The sequence below is a fragment of the Arvicanthis niloticus genome, chromosome 2, assembly GCF_011762505.2.
Source record: "Arvicanthis niloticus isolate mArvNil1 chromosome 2, mArvNil1.pat.X, whole genome shotgun sequence".
Taxonomy (NCBI): domain Eukaryota; kingdom Metazoa; phylum Chordata; class Mammalia; order Rodentia; family Muridae; genus Arvicanthis; species Arvicanthis niloticus.
This window is the reverse complement of record NC_047659.1, coordinates 120,755,251-120,776,122: the sequence shown is the minus strand read 5'-3', so window position 1 is coordinate 120,776,122 and position 20,872 is coordinate 120,755,251. Positions and strand designations below refer to the sequence as shown.

General features: G+C 44.6%; 1 protein-coding gene across 2 annotated transcripts in view; it reads right to left on the bottom strand.

The window, feature by feature from the left end:
* Positions 1–20,805, bottom strand: part of LOC143441463 (uncharacterized) — a 29,110-nt gene extending 8,305 nt beyond the window's left edge. For both annotated transcript variants that reach the window (XM_076929951.1, XM_076929952.1), the window contains exons 1-2: positions 17,148–20,805; positions 6,639–6,769 (exon numbers count right to left, since the gene is read on the bottom strand). The gene's annotated coding sequence lies outside the window, so the exon portion shown is untranslated. The remainder of the gene's footprint in view (positions 1–6,638; positions 6,770–17,147) is intronic.
* Between the last annotated feature and the right edge of the window lie 67 nt (positions 20,806–20,872).

The following is a 20,872-nucleotide window of genomic DNA, read 5'->3' as shown; positions in this document are numbered from 1 at the left end:
ATGTTAACATGTCCTTGAAGTTTCCCCTCCCTGCCTGACTCCTCACCTGTGGGGCACTCCCAAGGCCACTCTGGAGCCACCAGGCCTGGCTGACAAATGGGAGCTGACAGATATGGAAAGTTATTACTGGGTGTCAAGGCAAGGTGCTAGGGTTAAGTGTGTTGATTCCTTTAATTCCACTCAGAGCCCATTTTACAAATGGGCCAACATCAGAGCATAGAAATGAAAGGGGGAGTGTTGAGCCCAGGTCTCTGAGGTCCATTCAGCTTTGTAGTCTTTTCCCTTCCCAACATCCAAGAAGGGACTCAAATCCCTTGAAGGTGAGATGCTATTCTTGGAACTGGCTGTCTCAGATTGCCCAAATTTTTGCTGGACATGAGGCCACACATCCAACAGGGGGTCCATTTGCCACAGCTGTACATGGGCTATATGGCATTCCAGGCCTGATGGATGAGTAAAAAGGGTCTATTAGGAAGGGAGAGGCCATGACTGGGTGAGTAGGAGGCCTGTAGTCATAAGACAATTCTATGCCCTGGATCTGCCTGCCTAGATCCTGGAGACAGTCACCATGGCCAGGGTCTGAGGGGTGTGTGCCACTGGGAAACTCATTTCTGCTCTGGGCACCATTCCCTCAGTGTGAATGGGGAAGATGACTGTGTTGGTAGCACTGTTCCTAGAGTGCCTCTGTCTCTCCTTCCCCTCCATCCCCCTCTCTGAGTGAGTGTGTTTGTGTGTCTATCAGAGGTCAACCTTGAGTGTCATTCCTTAAGGGCTGTATACCTTGTTTTTGGAGACAGACTTTCTCAGTGGGACTTAGGGATTGATAATTAGGCTAGACTGGCTGGCCAGTGAACCCCAGGGACCCATCTGTCTCTGCCTTCCTTGCCTAGCTTTTTTTTTTTTTTTAAACATCTATGTGGGGAACTGGACTCAGGTCCTATAGCTCCTTTCCTCTCTGCTTGCTTACAGGTCTCTGCCTTATAAACATTCTTAGATCTGGGTCCACAGGTCCCCACGTCCTCAGACAAATTTCAGGGGATGTACTAGGACAGATTATCTTTCATATTAACATCAGGACATCACTTGTCTTGCTTCATATTTTTTTTGAGTGCTATTTTCCATAAGCCGAATGGCCTAGGACATTGCAGCCAGTTGAAACCATTTTGAGGAAAGCCTCTTGGGCTTTGTTGAGCTAGACCACCCAGAGGATTTGCAGCTATGTAGAACAGCACTAGTCTTCATGCTAAGAAATAGTGGATGATGACTCTAGACACAAGAGTGGTGCACGTATGAAGGATGGCTCAGTGGTTAAGAACACTGGCTGCTCTTCCAGAGGGGCCTGGGTTTGGTTTCTGGTACCCACACATGGTGGCCAGCAACTATCTGTAATTCTAGTTGTAGCAGATACAATGCCCTCTCCTGGTCTCCATAGTTACCAGGCATACACACAGTACACAGGTATACATGCAGACAAAACAAACACTCATATTCAAAATTATAATTTAAAAAAAGCCTTTCAGGTTTGAAGCCTTTAAAGAGCATGAAGAAAACCAGGTATGGTGGTGATCTCCTGGAATCTCAGCTCTCGGGAGGCTTAAACTAGAAGACATATGTACATATATAATATACATATAATTTATATATAAAATGTATATAATGTATATATATAATATATATCTGTGTATATATATAATATATATCTATATCTATCTATCTATCTATATATCTATCTATCTATCTATCTATCTATCTATATATATATATATGTATATATATATTTAGGTGTAAAGGATTCCTATGACAAAACATCTAAGAACAGGTGGCAACAAGATACAGCTGGTCCAGCGTCAGTGGTGGCCTATTCCAGCTCATGGCCAGCCTGGGTTATACAGTGGAACACTGTCCAAAGGAAAGAAGGAAAGGGAGGGAGAGGAAGAGAGGGAGGGGGAGGGGGGAGGGGGAGGAGAGAGGAAGGGGAGGGGGAGAGGGAGAGGGAGTAAAGCAAGGCTGTATATGTACCTCTGCACTCAATTCCTTCCCAGTTGACCCCTCTTCACAACGTTCAGTATAAAACACTGTAACTTAAAGCAGTTAACAGACCCCTTTTCTGGGATGGCTGTCCTGTGGGCAGTTGGCACTGTTGTGTCAATGCCAGGGACAATTACACACAGAGGCTCAGTGAGCACTTAGAGCTGAGTGTCCACCATGGGATGGGAGGATGGCAGGTAATCTCAATCTCCCTAGACAGTGACACTGTCCTCATGAGTCTAGAGGCCCTGGTGGCATGAAAGGCTCTCCTCAGAAGTGCCCATCTGGGTGGAGGTTATTGTAGCTGGTTTATCCATACTGGCCGAGGGTGGGAATGGGTGAGGCAGGCCAGCAGGGAGGACGGCTCAGCTTGGCTGGGCCAGGCAGGGCATGTGTGTTAAGGAAGGCAATAATGACCTGAGGAACCACAAGAAGCAGACTCAAGATTGCTGTTCAGCTGAGGCAAAGAGCAGATCATGGGTGTAAGGGCAGGGGCCAGAGAAAGGGAAGGGTCTCTTTGCAAGCCCCAGCCCTAGGCAGATGTGGATGAGCCCCACATTCTCAGTGTTTAGGGAAGATGCAGGGATAGGAGAAAAATCCTGATTCTGCTGTGTTTCTGAGCTTGAGGCTTGGCCAGTTGCAAGGAAGTCTGGAAATAAACCCGAGGAAGGAGTAAGGGATTGTTCATTAACATTCCTAATGCAGTGCTGGCACACCATACACAATGAATGCCAGTTGTTTTCTTATGATGATTTTGATTTTTTTATTTTTGGGAGAGTCTCACTGTGTAGTCTTAGTTAGCCTAGCACTCACTATGTAGACAAGACTGGCTCCAAACTCACAGAGATCTGCCTACCTATGCTTCCTGAGTGCCTGGATTAGAGGCCTATGCCACTACCCCCAGCACATGGTTTCGATTATTAAAAGAACAATGGCCTGGGGGCCTGGAGGCCTGTCCCTCTATCCTAGATCAGTGGCCCTGTATGTGCCTTAATCCCAGTCTGTAGGACTATGAAACAAGGCAGGTAGATTGGGGGGAAAGGCTCTTGCACCTGTGTGTAGAACAGGGGCTTTCTGGGCAGTGCTCCAGCTTTGCCTCTTGAACCTGCTTTTTAAGCAGAAGCCCCAGGACTGATGCAGCCTGCTGAGTTTTCACCTGGGAACACTATGGCCCCTCTGGTGTCAGCTAACATAAAGGGTCTGGATATAGCAACTAGTCCCCTCCTTATTGCTGATCAGCTGTGAGACTGAAGACCTTACTTCCTGTTTCTGAGCCTCAAGCTTCCTCTTTTGTACCACAGGACTAAGAGTAATCCTTTATTTCCAAGAGGCATTTAGCTCTGTCTGCTGGTGGGGATTGTTCTATGAGCATTTTTAATGGGATTCCCAGAGAAGCAGAGAGGGAATAGCTCTGAGCAAGTCATGCATGGACACAGGCAGTGTTAAAGCCTGGTGACGGGCCCATCCCCACTCTAGTTTTTCCCAAAGGCAGAAGGACCATCCTGTACACCTCTGAGGTGAGGGAGGCTTAGGGTTGCCCAACTCCCCTGAAAGGAGACCCTCCCACCAGCCCAGCTTCCTCTAAGTCATGCAAAAGCTCCAGGAATGCAGTTTTCATGTGTTGTCTCACCCAATCTTGGTGGGCTGTCTCGAGTCACCCATGCTCCTGTAACCTCAACAAGCTCATTAGTTCACTAGACTTGAGTGGCATTGTCTCCTTAGTCTGTTGCTAGTTCCTTATCTGGGGTTACTAGACATTTCATCACATCTCCCCAAGAAAACCCACATAACGTCAATCCCATCTGGCAGATGATGAAGCTGAACTTCAGACAGGGAAGGTCACTTGCTCAGGGCTACACAGTGCATCAATGTTAGAGCTAGAATTCAAACCTGTCCACAGAGTTTTTGGACCTGCTTTGAAAGGTTGGTGCCGGTGGTGAGTAACTGCAGCCAGGAAAGGGGGTTCAAGGCCAAGAGACCTCACTTGGAACTTGTTGGCCCAGCTTTGCAGCCTGCCCACCCCTTCCTGTAGCTCATCCACTCCCAGCTGTCTACACTCTAGAGCAAAGATTCTCATCCTTTCTAATGCCACAACTCTTTAATCCAGTTCCTCATGTGTGGTGAACACCCCACCACAAAATTATTCTGTTGTTACTTCATAACTGTAACTTTGCTATTATTATAAATCATAATGTAAATATTTGATATGCAGTATATCTGATAAGTGACCCAAGAGGATCGTGACCCACAGATTAAGAGCTTGTGCCCTAGTGTGGTCACAGCCAAGGACTCAGGGAGGGCCAGAAGCCACAAATCCTAAGTACTCCATCAGCAATGCTCATCCCTGCCAGCCCAAGACTGAGTGTCCCTTTGTCTCTCCCAGGGACTGCACTTCTAGCAGCCTAAAGAACATGCATTCCTGGGTGCTCCAAGTCCCCCAACCATATGGGAGCTTGCCTAGTTGAAGGTTCAAGCAGTAGAGTTTATGAGTTTTCTGCTGTTCTTAATTTAGGGCTATCATCCACTCATCCCTGTGCAAACACTGGATCCCACGGTTAGGGGTCAGTTCAAAGCTTTGTGAGTAGTTGCCTTCAGGTTCCCTGGGACCTCAGACCATGTAGCCTCCTCTCCAAGTTACCCAAGTAGAAATTATGAGGCTGGGAACACTGCTCCACACACGTCAGCCGGACTTCTGGGCTGGGGAACCTCTGCAGCCCCCGCCCCCCATGGAATAATGCTTCAACTTCTTTTCCCACATCAGACCTAGTCCACTGATTCACCAACGTGACTGCCTAGCCATAAGTGAACACTTGTGGGTGTCATCATTCATGCACTTACATAGCTGGGTCCTTACACATCTGTCTTTGCACTCCACACCTCCTAGATCTTGGGTACACTATGATACCAGAGCAGTTGGCCTGGCTGCCAGGCAACAGTGACTCCTTGGGTGAAAGTTTGTAATTTGATGAGAGTGGTGGGTGGGGTCACTCTAGGAGACAACTCAGAGGGAAGGAGAGAATCTGGCTTGGATTCTGATCCTGACAGGTTTCATGGGAGGAGGTGGAGGAGCTGAACTCTCTCTCCAATTTCGGAAGCTCTTGTGCCTGACCTGGCTGGTGGCCATTGCGCCCCACTGCTGCTCTAGTTCTTCCAGGGCTGGCCTCCAGCTCACATTTCTGCCCTGTGATGTGGGTACAGCTCCTGGGCTCTGTTCCCAGGTGTTTCTGTCTCATGGCCTAGATTGTTGTCTCTGAGCCACAGCTGGGGGCCAGGTGCTGTGCTCAGCACTTAAAATAACCCCTCAGGACTTCATAGCGTCTACAGAATTTTAGATGCTGCTGGTCCACCCCCATTCCATCTTGTACCTGGGAAAGACACAGTTTATTCATAACAGGCAAAGCAGTGGGTTGAGGATGCAGGCTGGCTGACTCCAGTCTGTGTTAACTGCCCCAGAAGTGCATCTTAGGAAGGGGGTGGGTTTCACCAGGGAAGGAAGGGGTGGGCAGATTGTACACGATTGTGCAAAAAGGTTTACCGAATTCTCTAGATCCAAATTCCATCTCTGCCACAATCAGACTGTTTGGCCCTAGGTATGACCTGCTTCCTCTGTAAGTGATGATTTGCTCTGAGGACCATTATCAAGATGATATCAAATCAGAGCCCAGAATATAGTCTGTACCCACTGATGGCAGTTGATATGGCTATTGCAAGCTACTGATTATTGATCCATTCATATATTTGCAAAAACAAGCAAGTGACCAATCATTTCTTAGTTGTGATAACCAATCACTGAACACCTACCATGAATCAGCACCATGAAGTGGAAGTTTCTGGATATGTCATGTGATGTTTTGCTAAGACAGATTCACATGGTGTTTTGCTAAGGCAAGAGGTGATGTTTGGAGAGAATATAAATAGGACTCAATGGACAGTGATGAAATGCTTGCATAGCTAACTTAGCAATGCTTCGTTGTTCTCATGGCTTCCTCTTTGTTGACTTTCACTTCGCTGAGAGAGGTACAGCAGAGAACATCTCCTGCATCTCAGCTGGTCCTGGCCATTCCTGCTGACTTGTACTGATAAGGCAGAGGCCTGGTTGTTTCTGCTGGATCTTGCTACTGTTGCTGATTTGTGTTTGGTATCCTGACACTACTAAACTAGACGGCTGGTATGCTGACAGAGATTGGAATCGCCCAAAAAAACTATTTCTAAACAGGTCCACCTCCCTTTGTCCTACGTAGCATCTTTTCTCCTCTACCTTTGGATGGTGGGAGGCTAGAAGGTGGGGGAGGGGGGTTGTCGAAGCATTTGAAAACCCTTATTAAAGTAGGTTTAAAAAGCCTAAGCCTACAGGACCATGCTGGGTCCTTGTAACCACTTGGGAGAGTTGAACAAATCAGAGTTTCCCTGGTTTGTCCTGGACTTTCTTCCTATAACTCTTTGCTCAGAGGTGCTCCCAATAGAATGAGGTCCCTGTACTGTTTTGCCCTCCTTTGTGTCTTTGTTACCAGGGGAGTCTTTATGTAGTGATGTTTCCATGGGGCTACAGTTTGTTCTCACAGCTTCAGATAAAAGTTGCCTTTAGTGAGGCTTTAGATAGGTCAACTTACAATGGAGCCATACAAAGTGGCTCTCTTAATGCTGTGGCTGCCCTGCCTGGCAGAGTTGTAGCCGGTGTGTTCTGTCCCCAGGACGTGGCTCTTTCTGGTGTACATGAAGCTCCACTGTGTCTGCAGTCCAGCTAGAAAAAAAGAGAAGTGAAGAATCAGGGTATACTATATCCTACTGGCTAGAATTTTGTCACATGACTATTTATATCTGCAAGTGAGGGTGAGAAGCATAGTGTTTTCTTTATTATAAAACCTGAAATTTCTATTACAGTGAGAGAGAAAGAAGAATCTCAAAACCTGTGACCCATAGCCCCTCTGTGACAGACTGGAGACGGACTGTTAGAGGGTTAGCACAGAAGCCTCTGAGTAGTGTGCAGTACACTTATGTGTTCATGTCTGTGTGCTAGTCTCTCTCCCTCTGTGTTGTGTGTCTGTCTGTCCATGTGCATCCTTCTGTGTGTAGGTTTAACTGACTCTCTTGCTCCTAGAAGGATCTTTCATGAGGGTAGGGACCTGGGCTTTCAAGGCTTCTGCTGCAGCGGACACTGGGTTGGCATAGATGGTTTTCCTGCTGCTGCCCCTGCCCAATTAGTTTTCTCTCCAGGGATAAACAACTTCTCAGTTTCAGTTTTGCAATAGTAGGGATTGATCCCAGGACCTCACAAATGTAAAGCAAGCACTCTACCACTAAGCTACATCCCCCAGACAGCTTTTAAACCAAAAGATCATGGTATAGTTATTCTTACAAGTCCAATGTTTGTAGAAACTCCCACATATTGATGAATGAGCAAATGCATTCTGCAGACCAAATAAACAAGGCTCCAAGAAGCAGCTCACCCAGACTCCCACAACTATCAAGCACATAGGGGAAACTCACCTATCCTATAATACTTTGCATCCCAGGAGGAGTGACAAAACAGAAGCCACTTGGGCTTGTCCATAGGACACTGGATATCCTGGAATGGAAGGCCACCTACATCTAAGCCCAGCTAAGGAAGCCTACTCTCCACATACTTGACTAACTATGCCTTGTACCCTTAAAGACCCCACAGTTGAAGTGTCTCTAGGAGACCACTGCAAAGATTCTCAGAGGGCGAAGGGAGGCAGGTCACTTTGGGGCTCAGAAGACTTTCTGATAGGCAGACCTAGTGACAGAATGACAGGAATGAGCTCCCCACCATCCAAGGAAGGGAAGCAGAGATAGAATGTGGCAGACGAGGGCTCTGCCTGACAACCAGAAAGCAGGCCAAGAAGCTATAGCAAGAATCAGAGGAGGTGTCACTGTATACTTTAGTGCTCATGACCTTTGCACTGAGTATGTGGGACCCCAGGGGCTACAGCAATTTTTGTTTTGCTTGATCTAGGGTGTCTGTGAAAACCTTGAGGGCTGGGCTAGAGCTTTTTCAAGTCTGGAGATAGGATCTAGGGCTGGCACCAATGACTTCAGTCATTCAAAGCTGCCTTGGCCCTTTATCTCTGCAAGCAGTCTTAGTTCATTCAGTCACAAAAATAAACTGTAAGGATAGAAAAGGAAAAAAGTAGAAGCAAGTCACAAGACAAAAGAAAATGAATTAGAAAAACATTTGTGATTCTATAGTTTTGTATTTCAGCATGCATCAGTTTGGTTCTGAAATATTCTTCCATAGAAAAACAAAAAAGGATGAGGAATGGAGGGTCACAGGAAAAACCTGCAGTAGCTTCCAACTGTTTACAAAGATGCTCAATGTCCTTTGTAGTCAGGCTAAGGTAAGAGGCAGCTGTAAAGGCCAGATGGGTGACAGTGGATATATAAGAGGCCGAACTGAGGACAAGATTAGAATTGAAAGGGCCATTGTTCACTTTCCCTGTCCTGATATATTTAACCACAACAAAATACAGCACACCTCTCCTTGAGACGCAAAGTACAGGTGAGTTCCCACATGCATTTGTACTTGTCAGTTATGGGAACCTGGGCAGAAATGCCAGGGAATCCTAGTTCTGGTGCAAGAACTGAAAGGGGAATTCTCTTCTCTTCTCTTCTCTTCTCTTCTCTTCTCTTCTCTTCTCTTCTCTTCTCTTCTCTTCTCTTCTCTTCTCTTCTCTTCTCTTCTCTTCTCTTTCCTTCCTTCCTTCCTTCCTTCTTTCCTTCTTTCTTTCCTTTTTACATTTTATGTTTTCTTCCTTTCTCCCTCCTTCCTTCCCTCCCTCCCTCCTTTCTTCTTTCTGCTTGTTCTCCTATGGCCAGGCCCTGGTGAGAGTGGCACCAGAGGCTGCTGCCCACTAAGAGACTGCAGTCAAAACCCTGAAGGAGGGATGATATCTCAGTAAGTCAGCTGGGCTGTGACCCATGTGTGTTGAGGTGGGTATTGGGACTTTCTTCTGCTGGCAGGTTGGGAGGGGAGCCTCAGAAACTAGAAGGTGCCAGGGAGGTTGATAACAGGGAGGAGAGAGTGAAGCAGCCTCCTGAAGAGTCTGTGAACTCCCTGACTGACTGCTGAGCTACATACATGGAGATATGACAAGAATTAGCACTGTGAAAACTCAGTCATGTCTTACTAGACAGACCACTTCCATACCTCCCACAATGTGATGCATGTGTGGGGCAGATTCAAATGGCACAGAAAACTATCAACCCAACTGCCAATGGAATCACTGACCACAGGAGGGAAGGGCTTGTGGTCTAAGCTAACCAGGTTTTGCTTTCCTACCTGAAAGGAAATATCAATCTTCTTCGAGGAATTTAAAAAGACTGAAGTTTTGTAATATAATATTCAATGTTTAGGACAGAATCCAAAAATCACTCAGCTTTTTATCACTGCGGCACATACCACAAACCTTTAAGGCCTATCTTCTACCAACCAGTATATCCGGAGCATGAAGAGATAAGATAATCTCAACATGCAGAGGTTAAGAAAATAGACTGAAAATAAATTTTAAAAAAAGTAGACAGGCACTCACTCCCACTCAGTCTGAGGCTCTATGACAAAATGTATTTCAAGCAGTAAGGGTGTATATTCTTTTTATACAGATAAACTTCATATGGCATGAAATGAGCCATTTAAAACCAGCATTTAGCCCAGCACAGGGCTAAACACCACCTCTATGCAGCCCCAGCAGCCATTAGATTCTACTTCCTAATCCACCTTCCCATCAAACCCTGGCAACATTACTGGACTTCTATTTCTGTGGATTTACCCATTCAGGTCATTTTATATTGATAAAATCATACAGTATGGTATGACGCTTTAAAAACTAGTCTCTCACTTAGCAAAATGTTTTTGCAGTTACCTGTAGTTAGGAAATAGTCTCAAAACCATATGAAGTGAGGCAGGGGATAGTCAGTCAACTTCTTGCCACCCAAGCCTTAAGACCTGAGTTTCATTCCCCCGGAGAGTATATATAAAGATAAAAATTAAAAAACTGTTCCTATTCTTAAGTTGTAGATTTTTAAAAAAACATGCACAATTACTAGATGTTGTTGCATGCTTTTTTTCATTTTAAAATGTTTATGTGTGTGGATGTTCTGCCTTCATGAATGTCTCTGCACCATATTATGCCTGATGCCTACAGACACCCTAAGAGACCATTGGCTTACCCAAAATTGGAGTTACAGATGGTTGTGAGTGCTGAAAATCAAACTCAAGTCCTCTGGAAAACCACCCAGTGCTCTGAACCAGCTCTTGGCATCCCTACAGGTACCGTTTATCTCATTTCCCAGATGAGGAACCCAGGGTCCAAGCAGTTCATCTGCTACACAAAGCCAGCATATGCAGGTCCACAATTTTACAGTAAACTTGGCCATAGTACATTTCATTTCAAAGCTTACTTATTAGTTACTCAGAACATCTGTCTTCCCACATATTTATGCATATAGTAATGAAGCTTATTATGAAATGTAGGTAAAGGAGCAAGAAATGGTTTATTTATTATATTTATTAGCACATGTGAAACTACCAGGGGAGTGCAATTTCACTTACTGAACTGCCCCCTACCACAGCACACCCTAGTAGTACATCTGTGGGAAACATTCTCCATCCACTGCCTCTGGCTTTCACTAGCAAGCACAAGCTGCCCCACTGCAGCACTGTTGGCAATAGCAAAAACACCAGGGGTACCAGCAAGTCCTTCACTAGGAATGCTCCCCAAATCTAATGTTTAATGGAAAAAGATGAAAACAGGCAGGTAGGCTGTCATTTGTCTACTAGAACCATTGCAGATTCACTGACCCTATGATTCCAGAGATGACAAAGACATCAACTTATTTAAAGACAGAACACTGCTCATTAATTAGCACAATGATTAGAATTTTTATATTTGAGAGCTTGCTTATTCTGGCATGAATTTACCAATTTTGAGAATAGGTAAAAAAGAAAAAAATACGTGTAGAATAAGTAGGTTAAGGCTTTAGGTGACACCATGGCTTCCTTATTACACAATGCATTTTAATTTCATAGGTGTGTAAAGATGTGGAAAGTTTTGTATCTTAGAGTGGACAGTGGGTATTGGTTTGTATTTAGGAATTCTGAAAGGATAAGTAAGAGCCTGTGGTGAAGAGGAAAAGATTATCTCAGGATATTAAGCAGAAAGGAGGTATCATTTTTTAAAAAAATACTTTATTTAAAATAAAAACAAAGTGATGGTGGCTTATGTCTTTAATCCCAGCACTTGGGAGGCAGAGGCAGGTGGATCTCTATAAATATGAGGCATCCTGCTCTACAGAGTGAGTTCCAAGACAGCCAAGGCTATACAGAGAAACCCTGTCTTCAAAAACCAAAAAAAGGAGTTCCATGTAGTCCCCTGACCTCCATTGTCTGGCTCTCGGCTTACCCTGTTGACCCCTAGGAGTGAGCCTTGGGGGACCCCAAGAGTGCCCTGCTTCCCTGTGGATGCCTGTGAGGACCCCAAGCACAACCAGCTTGGAACACTGCCCCACCAATCCCTTGTCAGTTGAGTCTGACTGAGGCAGAGCCAGCAGAGTCAGGTCCCTTGACCTTCACTGTATGCTCATGGCTCTCTCTGCCTTCCTGAGGATACAAGAAGACTGAAATAACCCTTTGCATCTTATCAGATCAGCATGCATTAAAGCTGGACTTGAACAACAGTAACAACAGAAAGCCTACAAATTCATGGACACTGAACAACTCTCTACTGAATGACCACTGGGTCAAAGAAGAAATAAAGAAATGAAAGACTTTCTAGAATTCAATGAAAATGAAGGTCCAACATATTCAAACTTATGGGACACAATAAAAACAGTGTTAAGAGGAAAGTTCATAGCATTAAGTGCCTTTATAAAGAAACTGGAGCGATCTCATACTAGCAACTTTAACAGCACACCTGAAAGCTCTAGATAAAAGGAAACAAACACATCTAAGAGGCGCAGATGACAGGAAATAATCAAATTTAGGGCTGAAATCAATAAATTAGAAACAAAGAGAACAAACAATTGAGAAAAATCACCAAAGCCAGGAGCTGGTTCTTTGAGAAAATCAAAAAGATAGACAAACCCTTAGCCAAACTAACTAAAAGGCAGAGAGACATAATCAGAAATGAAAGGCGGAACATAGCAGACACTGAGGAAATCCAAAGAATCAGTAAGTCCTACTTCAAAAGCCTGTGCTCCACAAAATTGGAAAATCTAAATGAGATGGACAATTTTCTTGACAGATTCCACTTACCAAATTAAATCAAGACCAGGTAAACAAAGTAAACAGTCCTATGATCCCTAAGAAATAGAAGCAGTCATACCAGACTCTCAAAGAAGAGCTAATACGAACACTCCTCAAAATATTTCACAACATAGAACAGAAGGAACAATGCCAAACTTACTCTATGAGGCTGCAGTCACTGTTTCCTAAACCACCCAAAGACTCAACAAAGACTTTAAGACCAATTTTTCTCTTATAAACATTGATGCAAAAATACTCAAGAAAATATTCACAAACAGAATCTAAGAACATATCATAAACATCATCCACCATGATCAAGAAGGCTTCATCCCAAGGATGCAGAGGTGTGAAGTGAAAACTGTGCTGATTTGGTGGAGGCCAGGCTGTTTCTGCTGGATCGTACCACTGCTGCTGGTTTATGTTTGCTATCCTGATAATACTGAATTGGACTGCTGGTATCCTAATGAATAGAGACTGGAATTGCTCCAAGGAACTACTTCTAAACAGCATGCAGCAGAGCCTCATGGTTTCTTCTGGATTGGCCTGTCATTGCTGATTCCTGAATGGTGTTTGTGAGTAGATAGAGCTGCCACTGCTGATTCATATGAATTGAATGGCTGATATCCTGACAACGCAGATTGGATTTGCTCCAAAGAACTATTTCTCAACAGGCCTACATCCTTCTTTGTGCTATAAACCTTTCCTTTCCACTACCTCTGGTGGGTGGTGGGCTAGAATGGAAATGAAAGCACTTAAGAACCCTTATTAAAGTAGATTCTGAAAAATCTAAGCCTACAGGGGTGGTTCAATGTACAAAAATCCATCAATTTGATATATAAACAAATTGAAAGAAAAAAAAAACATGATAATCTCATGAGATGCCAAAAAAGCCTTTGACAAAATCCAACACCCCTTCATGTTAAAAGTCTTGGAGAGATCAGGAATACAAGGCACATACTTAAACACAATAAAGGCAATATACAGCAAGTCAATAGCCAACATCAAATTAAGTGGAGAGAAACTTACAGCAATTACACTAAAATCATGGATAAGACAAGGCTATCCACTCTCTCCCTATCTCTGCAATATAGCACTTGAAGTTCTAGCTAGAGCAATAAGACAACTAAAGGAGATCAACTAAAGGGTTGAGCAAGATCAATCCAACAAATTGAAAAGGAAGAAGTCAAAGTATCCCTATCCACAGATGATATGATAGTCTACCAGAGAACTCCTACCGTTGATAAACATCTCCACCAAAGTGGTTGGATACAAAATTATCTCAAAGAAATCAGTAGCCCTCCTTTATACAAATGATAAACTGGCTGTGAAAGAAGTTAGGGAGACAACATCTTTCACAATAGCCACGAATAATATAAAATATCTTGGTACTCTATCCAAGCAAGTGAAAGGCCTGTATAACAAGAACTTTAAGTCTCTGAATAAAGAAACTAAAGAAGATATCAGAAGATGGGAAGATCTCTTATACTCATGGATTGGTAGGATTAACATAGAAAAAAAATGTCCATCTTACCAAAAGCAATCTACAGATTCAACACAATTGCCATCAAAATTCTAACACAATTTTTTTTTTACAGACCTTGAAAGAACAATTCTCAACTTCATATGGAAAAAGAAACCCAGGACAGCTAAAACAATCCTGTACAATCAAAGAACTTCTGAAGGATAACCATCCCTGACTTCAAACTGTACCATAGAGCAATAGTCATAAAAACTGCAATGGTATTGGTACAGAAACAGACAGGTTGATCAATAAAATAGAATTAAAGACCCAGAAATAAACCCACACACCTACAGACACTTGACTTTTCACAAAGAAGGCAAAAACCATATAATGGAAAACGGAGAACATCTTCAACAAATAGGGCTGGTCTAACTGAAGTCTGCATGTAGACGAATACAAATAGATTAGTATTTATCATCACACATAAAACTCAAGTCCAAGTGGATCAAAGACCTCAACATAAAACTGGATATACTAAATCTAATAGAACAAAAAGTGGGGAATAGCCTTGAACTCATTGGTATAGGAGATAACTTTCTGAACAGAACACCAATGGCTCAGGCTCTAAGATCAACAATTAATAAATGGGACCTCATGAAATTGAAGAGCTCTGTAAGTCAAAGAACACTGTCAATAAGTAGAACAAAATGATAGCCTAGAGATTGGGAAAGATCTTCACCAGCACTATATCTGACAAAGAACCAAAATATATAAAGAACTCAAGAAGTTAGATATCAATAACCCAAATACCCAATTAAAAATATGGGGTACAGGCCGGGTGGTGGTGGCACACACTTTTAATCCCAGCACTTGGGAGGCAGAGGCAGGTGGATTTCTGAGTTCAAGGCCAGCCTGGTCTACAAAGTGAGATCGAGGACAGCCAGAGCTACACAGAGAGACCCTGTCTCAGGAAAAAAAAATATGGGGTACAGAGCTAAACAGAGAATTCTCAACAGGGAAATCTCTAATGGTTGAGAAACACCTAAAGAAATGTTCGAAGTCATTAGTCATTAGGGGAATGAAAATCAAAACAACTCTGAGATTCTATCTTACACCCATTAGAATGGCTAAAATAAAAAATTCAAAATTCAGCACATGCTGGCAAGAATGTGGAGCAAGGGGAATGCTCCTCCGTTGCTAGTGGGAGTGCAAACTTGTACAACCAATATGGAAATCAATCTGGCAGTTTCTCAGAAAACTGGGAATAGTTCTACCTGAATACCCAATTATACTATACCTGGGCATATATCCAAAAGATGCCCCACCATCCCACAAGGACACTTGCCTAACTATGTTCATAGCAGCTTTATTTATAATAGCCAGAAACTGGAAACAACACACATGTCCCTCAACGAAGAATAAATACAGAAAATGTGGTACATTTACACAATAGAATACAACTCAGCTATTAAAAACAAGGACATCATGTATTTGTAGGGAAATGGATGGAACTAGGAAATAAATATCATCCTGAGTGAGGTAACCCTGACCCAAAAGGACATGCATGGTATGTACTCACTGATAAGTGGATATTAGCCAGAGAGTGAAGGATAACCACTCCATTAATTCACAGACCCAAAGAAGCCAAATAACAATGAGGGCCCAAGGGAGGATGGTTGAATCTTTCTCAGAAGAGGAAGCAGAGTAGATACTAAAGGTTGATGGAAGGAGGAAACTGGATGGGAGAGGGGATTGGAGGGAAGTGGGTAAGGTGGGTGGGGATCAGGTGTAGGAGAGCAGGGAGAATGGAAATTGACAGGGGTTGGGGGTAGTGGGGCATCTCTAGGAAGTGCTGGAGACCTGGGATAGGGAAAGTCTCCAGGTTGTCTATGGGAGCTACTCTAGCTGAGATTCCTAGCAATTTGGGGGGGGGGGTAGGGGGGGCATATAGATCCTGAACTGGCTACTTCCTGTAGCCAGGCAGGACTCTCAGTGGAGGACAGCAGCCCACCCACAAAACCTTTGATCCAAAATGTGTCATGCCCACAAGATGTACAGGAACAAAGAAAGAAGAGAGATGGTTAACCAATAACTGGCCCAGATTAAGACCTATCCCATGGGCACGAACCAGTCCCTGACACTATTAATGATACCCTGTTATTCTTGCAGACAAGAGCCTAGTATAACTATCCTCTAAGAGGCTCCACCCAGCAGCCAATGGAAAATGATACAGAGACCCACAGCCAAACATTAGATGAAGCACAGGGAATATTCTTGAAGAGTTGGCAGGATTGAGGACCCCAAGAGTACACGGACTCCACAGGAAGAATACCAGAGTCAACTAACCTGGACCCTTGGGGCTCCTAGAGACTAAACTACCAAACAAAGAGTGAGCGTGGGCTGGACCTAGCTCCTGTACTCCCCACATGTGTAGCAGATGAGCAGCTTCACAGTGTAGGCTGTTTCTGAGTTTGTTGGTTGCCTGTGGATCCTGCTCCCCTAACTGGGTCTCTTCATCTGGTCTCAGTGGGAAAGAATGCAGTGACTTGTCCTGGGAGTGGGGTTGATACCCGGGGGTGGGGGTGGGTGGGGGGGAGGCTCTCCCTTTTCAAAGGAGGAGGGGACCGGGAATGAGAGGAAGATATGTGTGAGAGAGGAGAAAGGTTGAAATTGGTATGGAAAGTGAATAAATAAAAAGAAAAGTCAACAAACAAACCTCTACAAAAAAAGAACAAATATCCAACAATGAAAAAAAGAGAATGTACTTATTTAGAGGTATAGGATCACTGTGTCAGGGCCTGGGTCACAGGAGAGGTGAAAGGCAGGAAGGGCCTGCTGGCTTCCAGAAGTAAGCAGGCCAGGTGCTCTGAACTCCTCTCCAAAGACAGAGGGCTCTTTTGGTCTTTGTCCAGGGTCTTGGGAACACGTGCCTATACATCCTTGGAGAAGGCCAAATAAATTCCTGTCTGGCTGCTTGCTTTTTCCTCATTCCTCAATCCAAAGTCAGTCTTCCACACAGGCTTCTCAGTCCTTAAGAGTAGTTAGTTCCCTAGAGTTCAGGCCAGCTGTCTATGGGCCATCCTGTAGCCCTTGGGAGGTTCTGTAGACTCCTGGGGTCCTTAGGCACAGAAGAGAACTCTGTGCCTGCAGTCTCTCTTTCATACTAGGTCTGTATGAGGCAGAGGCCTAGCACCAACACCACCTCCAAGTTCTCTAGCTGCTTCTTGGAGATCCCACTTCCTTGCCAATGGGAAAGAAAAGCTTGTTCCCCTTGGAGACCTAAAGCCTTTCAGCAACTTTAAAGAAAATTCTTCAATAAGTTGGCCTTGTTGTAGGATGGGAAATATCACATAACTCTTTCAATCTCTTTGCAAGCCCTATGTGTGGACAGCATCTTACCTTGGGCTGTAGGGATGCTTGACCCCCTTTTGTCTCAGAGACCCAGTTTCTTCATAGTTTATTCTCACAAGGAGGTCGCACTAAGCGCCCATCATAGTCTGTTCAGCTGGAACTCTCCTTGAGTCATGAAGGGTCTGCTCAGGGTAGAGAGGGCATGAGGATGAATGTATATGATCCTTGGTTTCAGTCTTAATTTGTTATTATTACAGATAGGCCCTTGGAAAAGTTTCACCTCTCCGATTCTGTGCATCTACAGTTACTTATTTTATAAGGTGCCTGTATTCATAAGGCACAGTTTCCCCCTGGATAAATATAATTAAAGCACTTGTCAGGAGACAAGTACTCAATTAAGGAGGTCATGCCTACCCAAGTGCTCATACTACCTGGCTCTGGTAAGGGCTCAATAGATGGCAACTATATTCATTAGAAAGTTCTTCCTAGAGTCAAACATTTCACATACATCTTTAGTCCCCACAGTGCAGAGACCACTATTATTTTTCTAATGGATGAAATACACAAAACGACAGAAGTTTAAGTGACTGCTTTAAGGTCACACCTAGCAGAAAATGGAACCTAGGCTCAAAGCCAGATTTGCTTGTCCACACCACCTGTCTGCTAGGTCTGGCTCCTGGGAAAGTTTCTTCCCCAGATCCCAATTCTCTGCATCTGTCTGTCTCTGCCCACTTCCCACCCCCACCTTTTCTCTCTAGGGTCTCTTTACATAGGTAGATCACTCTGTCTCTGAGTGCTGGGATTGAAGGCATGCACCACCAAGCCTAGTGGTTTCCCCTCTTTCTAAGAACCAATCCCCAGTCGTCCTTTATCACCCACCTCACAGGTGCTCTCTTCCGCACTCCTCCACACTCCCTTGCAATCCCTGCCACCTCCCATCCTTGGGCCTTTTTCACAGCAGAACAACCTTAAGTCCAGCTTTGCAGTACAGCAGTGAATGGTTCAAGTGTAGTTCTGCCCATTTTTCCATTGGAGGTAAAGGATAACGTTAGTGCTGGAATAATGGCAGTAGCTGACATTCTTTGTGATAGCTCCAGTCCTGCAGCAGCCTCAGGTTCTCAGTAGGAGTAACCGGTAAGCCAGATGCTGAAACATTCTCTTCACAGCATGTCCCACCTCCTAAGTTCATCTGGTTTCAGTCTGCATTTTTTTTTTTTTAAACCATGTTCTTCAAAAAACTACTTCTCTGGCTGAGAGCCTACTGGGAAGATTGGGAGTAGGGGTGTATCCTTTACACAGGCATCCAACTCCATTTCAATTTCATCTGCTCCACTACTGCTGAACATAGCCAAGTGTGGGTGAAGAATACAGAACACGCCACCCTGGTAGAGGTTAGGCTCTAGTGAGGACCAAAGTAAACAAACACACGGATGGACAGTATATGTTGTATCAGGCTATAGCATATGGTTAATGTGAAAGGAGCCCTCTACTGAGTGAGACACGATGCTGGTCAAGGGCAGATTTAGAGGAACTATGGAATTACTGCTTACTTGAAGTGAGGGATGAAGGAAGCTGGCCAGGGAGCTAATGGCAAATAGCACCTATGTAGCACCAAGGAATAAATTGAGACTGGGTCTACCAGGTTCCTCGGAGCAGCAGGTGCCAGAGGCTGCTGCCATGTGGGGAAGGACTCAAGTTATCTTTAAGGGGCTGGCCACTGGAAGTCTGACCATGCTCCAATGAGTAGATGGGCAACACAAATTGGACTTGGTATAATTTGGGTGTATGCAGAACAAGGGTGGACCTGAAAGGAATGGGGATAGGAAGCAAGCATAAAATTCCCAAATAATTATTAAAAATACTATGTTGGTGGGAGGACAGAGTTACTGAGACTGATCATATGCAAGAGCTGGGTCACACTGGGAACAGGTCAGATGCTTCAACCATGTCTTGCTACCCTGCTTCTCAGGCTTGATCTCTGGAGTATGGCCATTAAGACACCCATCTGCAAGAAGGAAGACCGTTTATTTGGGACGGAGAAAGGGTCTCCAGATAGCAGCTGCCTTGAATCTGGTGGTTGGGACAGAGCAGCAGGGGGCCTATGTTTTGCACCAATTGCTTTTAGTGAATTCCAAGTCACCCTGAAGAGTCTGGTGGAGAGGGGCATGCTCTGTAGTGTTGGTAGCAGGGAACAGCTAGTGACACTCAGGAAAGAAAGGTGGCAGTATCATCTAAAGCCAAGCATGTGCCCGGTCCCTGCTGCTTCCTTCCTTCCTTCCATCATCATCTTCTAAGGAGAAACAGATGTACACAGCACCACTTGTGAGATGGTTGGTGTAGTAAGACCAAACAACACGTTTCTTTGGACAAGCTTGAACTGCACTTGTTAGAAAATGCATCATGGAGCCTGGCATGGAGGTATAGTAACTTCCAGACCAGCCAGAGCTAACAGTGGGACCCTATCCCCTAAAAGAAAAAAAGCAAAAACAAAAACAGGCACCCATCATAATCAACTTACCTTTACTCTGGTGAGTATGAGGTACTCTTCCAACAGATCAAGACATGCCCAGGCACTGTAATGCATGCTTAGCACAGTCCCCTTCACTTCAAGTGATTCCCCTACTTTTCATGCAATGCTAGGATGGCCCAAAATGATGCAGTTGAGAACTGCCCTGAGTTCAACAGCCCAGGACAAGTAGCTGGAGTATCTGATGAAAGCCCATCTGTGTGGACAGATGTTTCCACCTGAGCCTCCAGAACAGAAGCCTGAAGCTGCAAACAGCCTTCCTGGGCATGGAGCCCATTCTATGCAGTTCCTTTGGCCTTGGGCCAGGCACTGGACTGGGGCAAGTTCAAGTAGCTGCCATCCATATTTACTTCACAGGCAGGGGGAAAGCCCAGGACCCTTTGCAAATCACTTGAGGATGTAGGCTACAACCAGTTAGTGGAAGGGGCCTGAATTATGTAGGAAGGCCTGGGCATTAGAGCAAGGTCCCTGGAACCTTGCCCATGCACTCTACCATTTGCCAAGTGTGACCTGGGCCCTGTGAAGTACAGAAATAGAGGTGCCACTAACTTCCTTCCAAGCAACTTAATATAAAGGACATACTCTATCGTCCTTGTTCTATTTTTTAATGACCAATTTTGTTTTTCCAGACCTTTGGTTCTGGTTACCTTCACATTCTGGAGACAGATTGCAGTGGATGTTGCAGCCCCAGGAGGGCACTGTTTTCCAAGTCCCTGTCTAAAGATGTTTCTTGGTGGCTCCCAATATCAAGTTGGCTCCTGGCTCAGGGCAGGAAACAGCACAGCAAAGTCAAGGAGGCAAAAGAGGTTCTATCCAAGGTTCCTACTATCCTCCTTATGCCTTCAACGGCGGAGGTCTTCACCAGGCTGGGATGTGCCTTAAGCTGCTTCAAGTCAAAGGTCTGCAGGGCAGGGAACAAGTGTAAAACAGAACTTGCATCCCAAAGCTACACTCTAATTACAGTGCCCAAATAAAATCTGCTTCTTGTAGGACTCTTGCACCCACTACCACTACAGTTAAAGGCACTCAAGATACATAGACACTCATCCCCATATGTGAATCTGCTGCTAGCATTAGTGACATTTTCTGCTTTTTTCCTAGACAAAGACACCCTAACTGAACCCACTAAGGTGGTCATGCGTCACATTCTAGGAGGAATCCTCCACTTGAACACCTGCAGTAGGAGGAGCACACCAGGAGATGAGTGTGTGTGCCACAGTGACGTTTATGCAGAGGGTGAAAACAA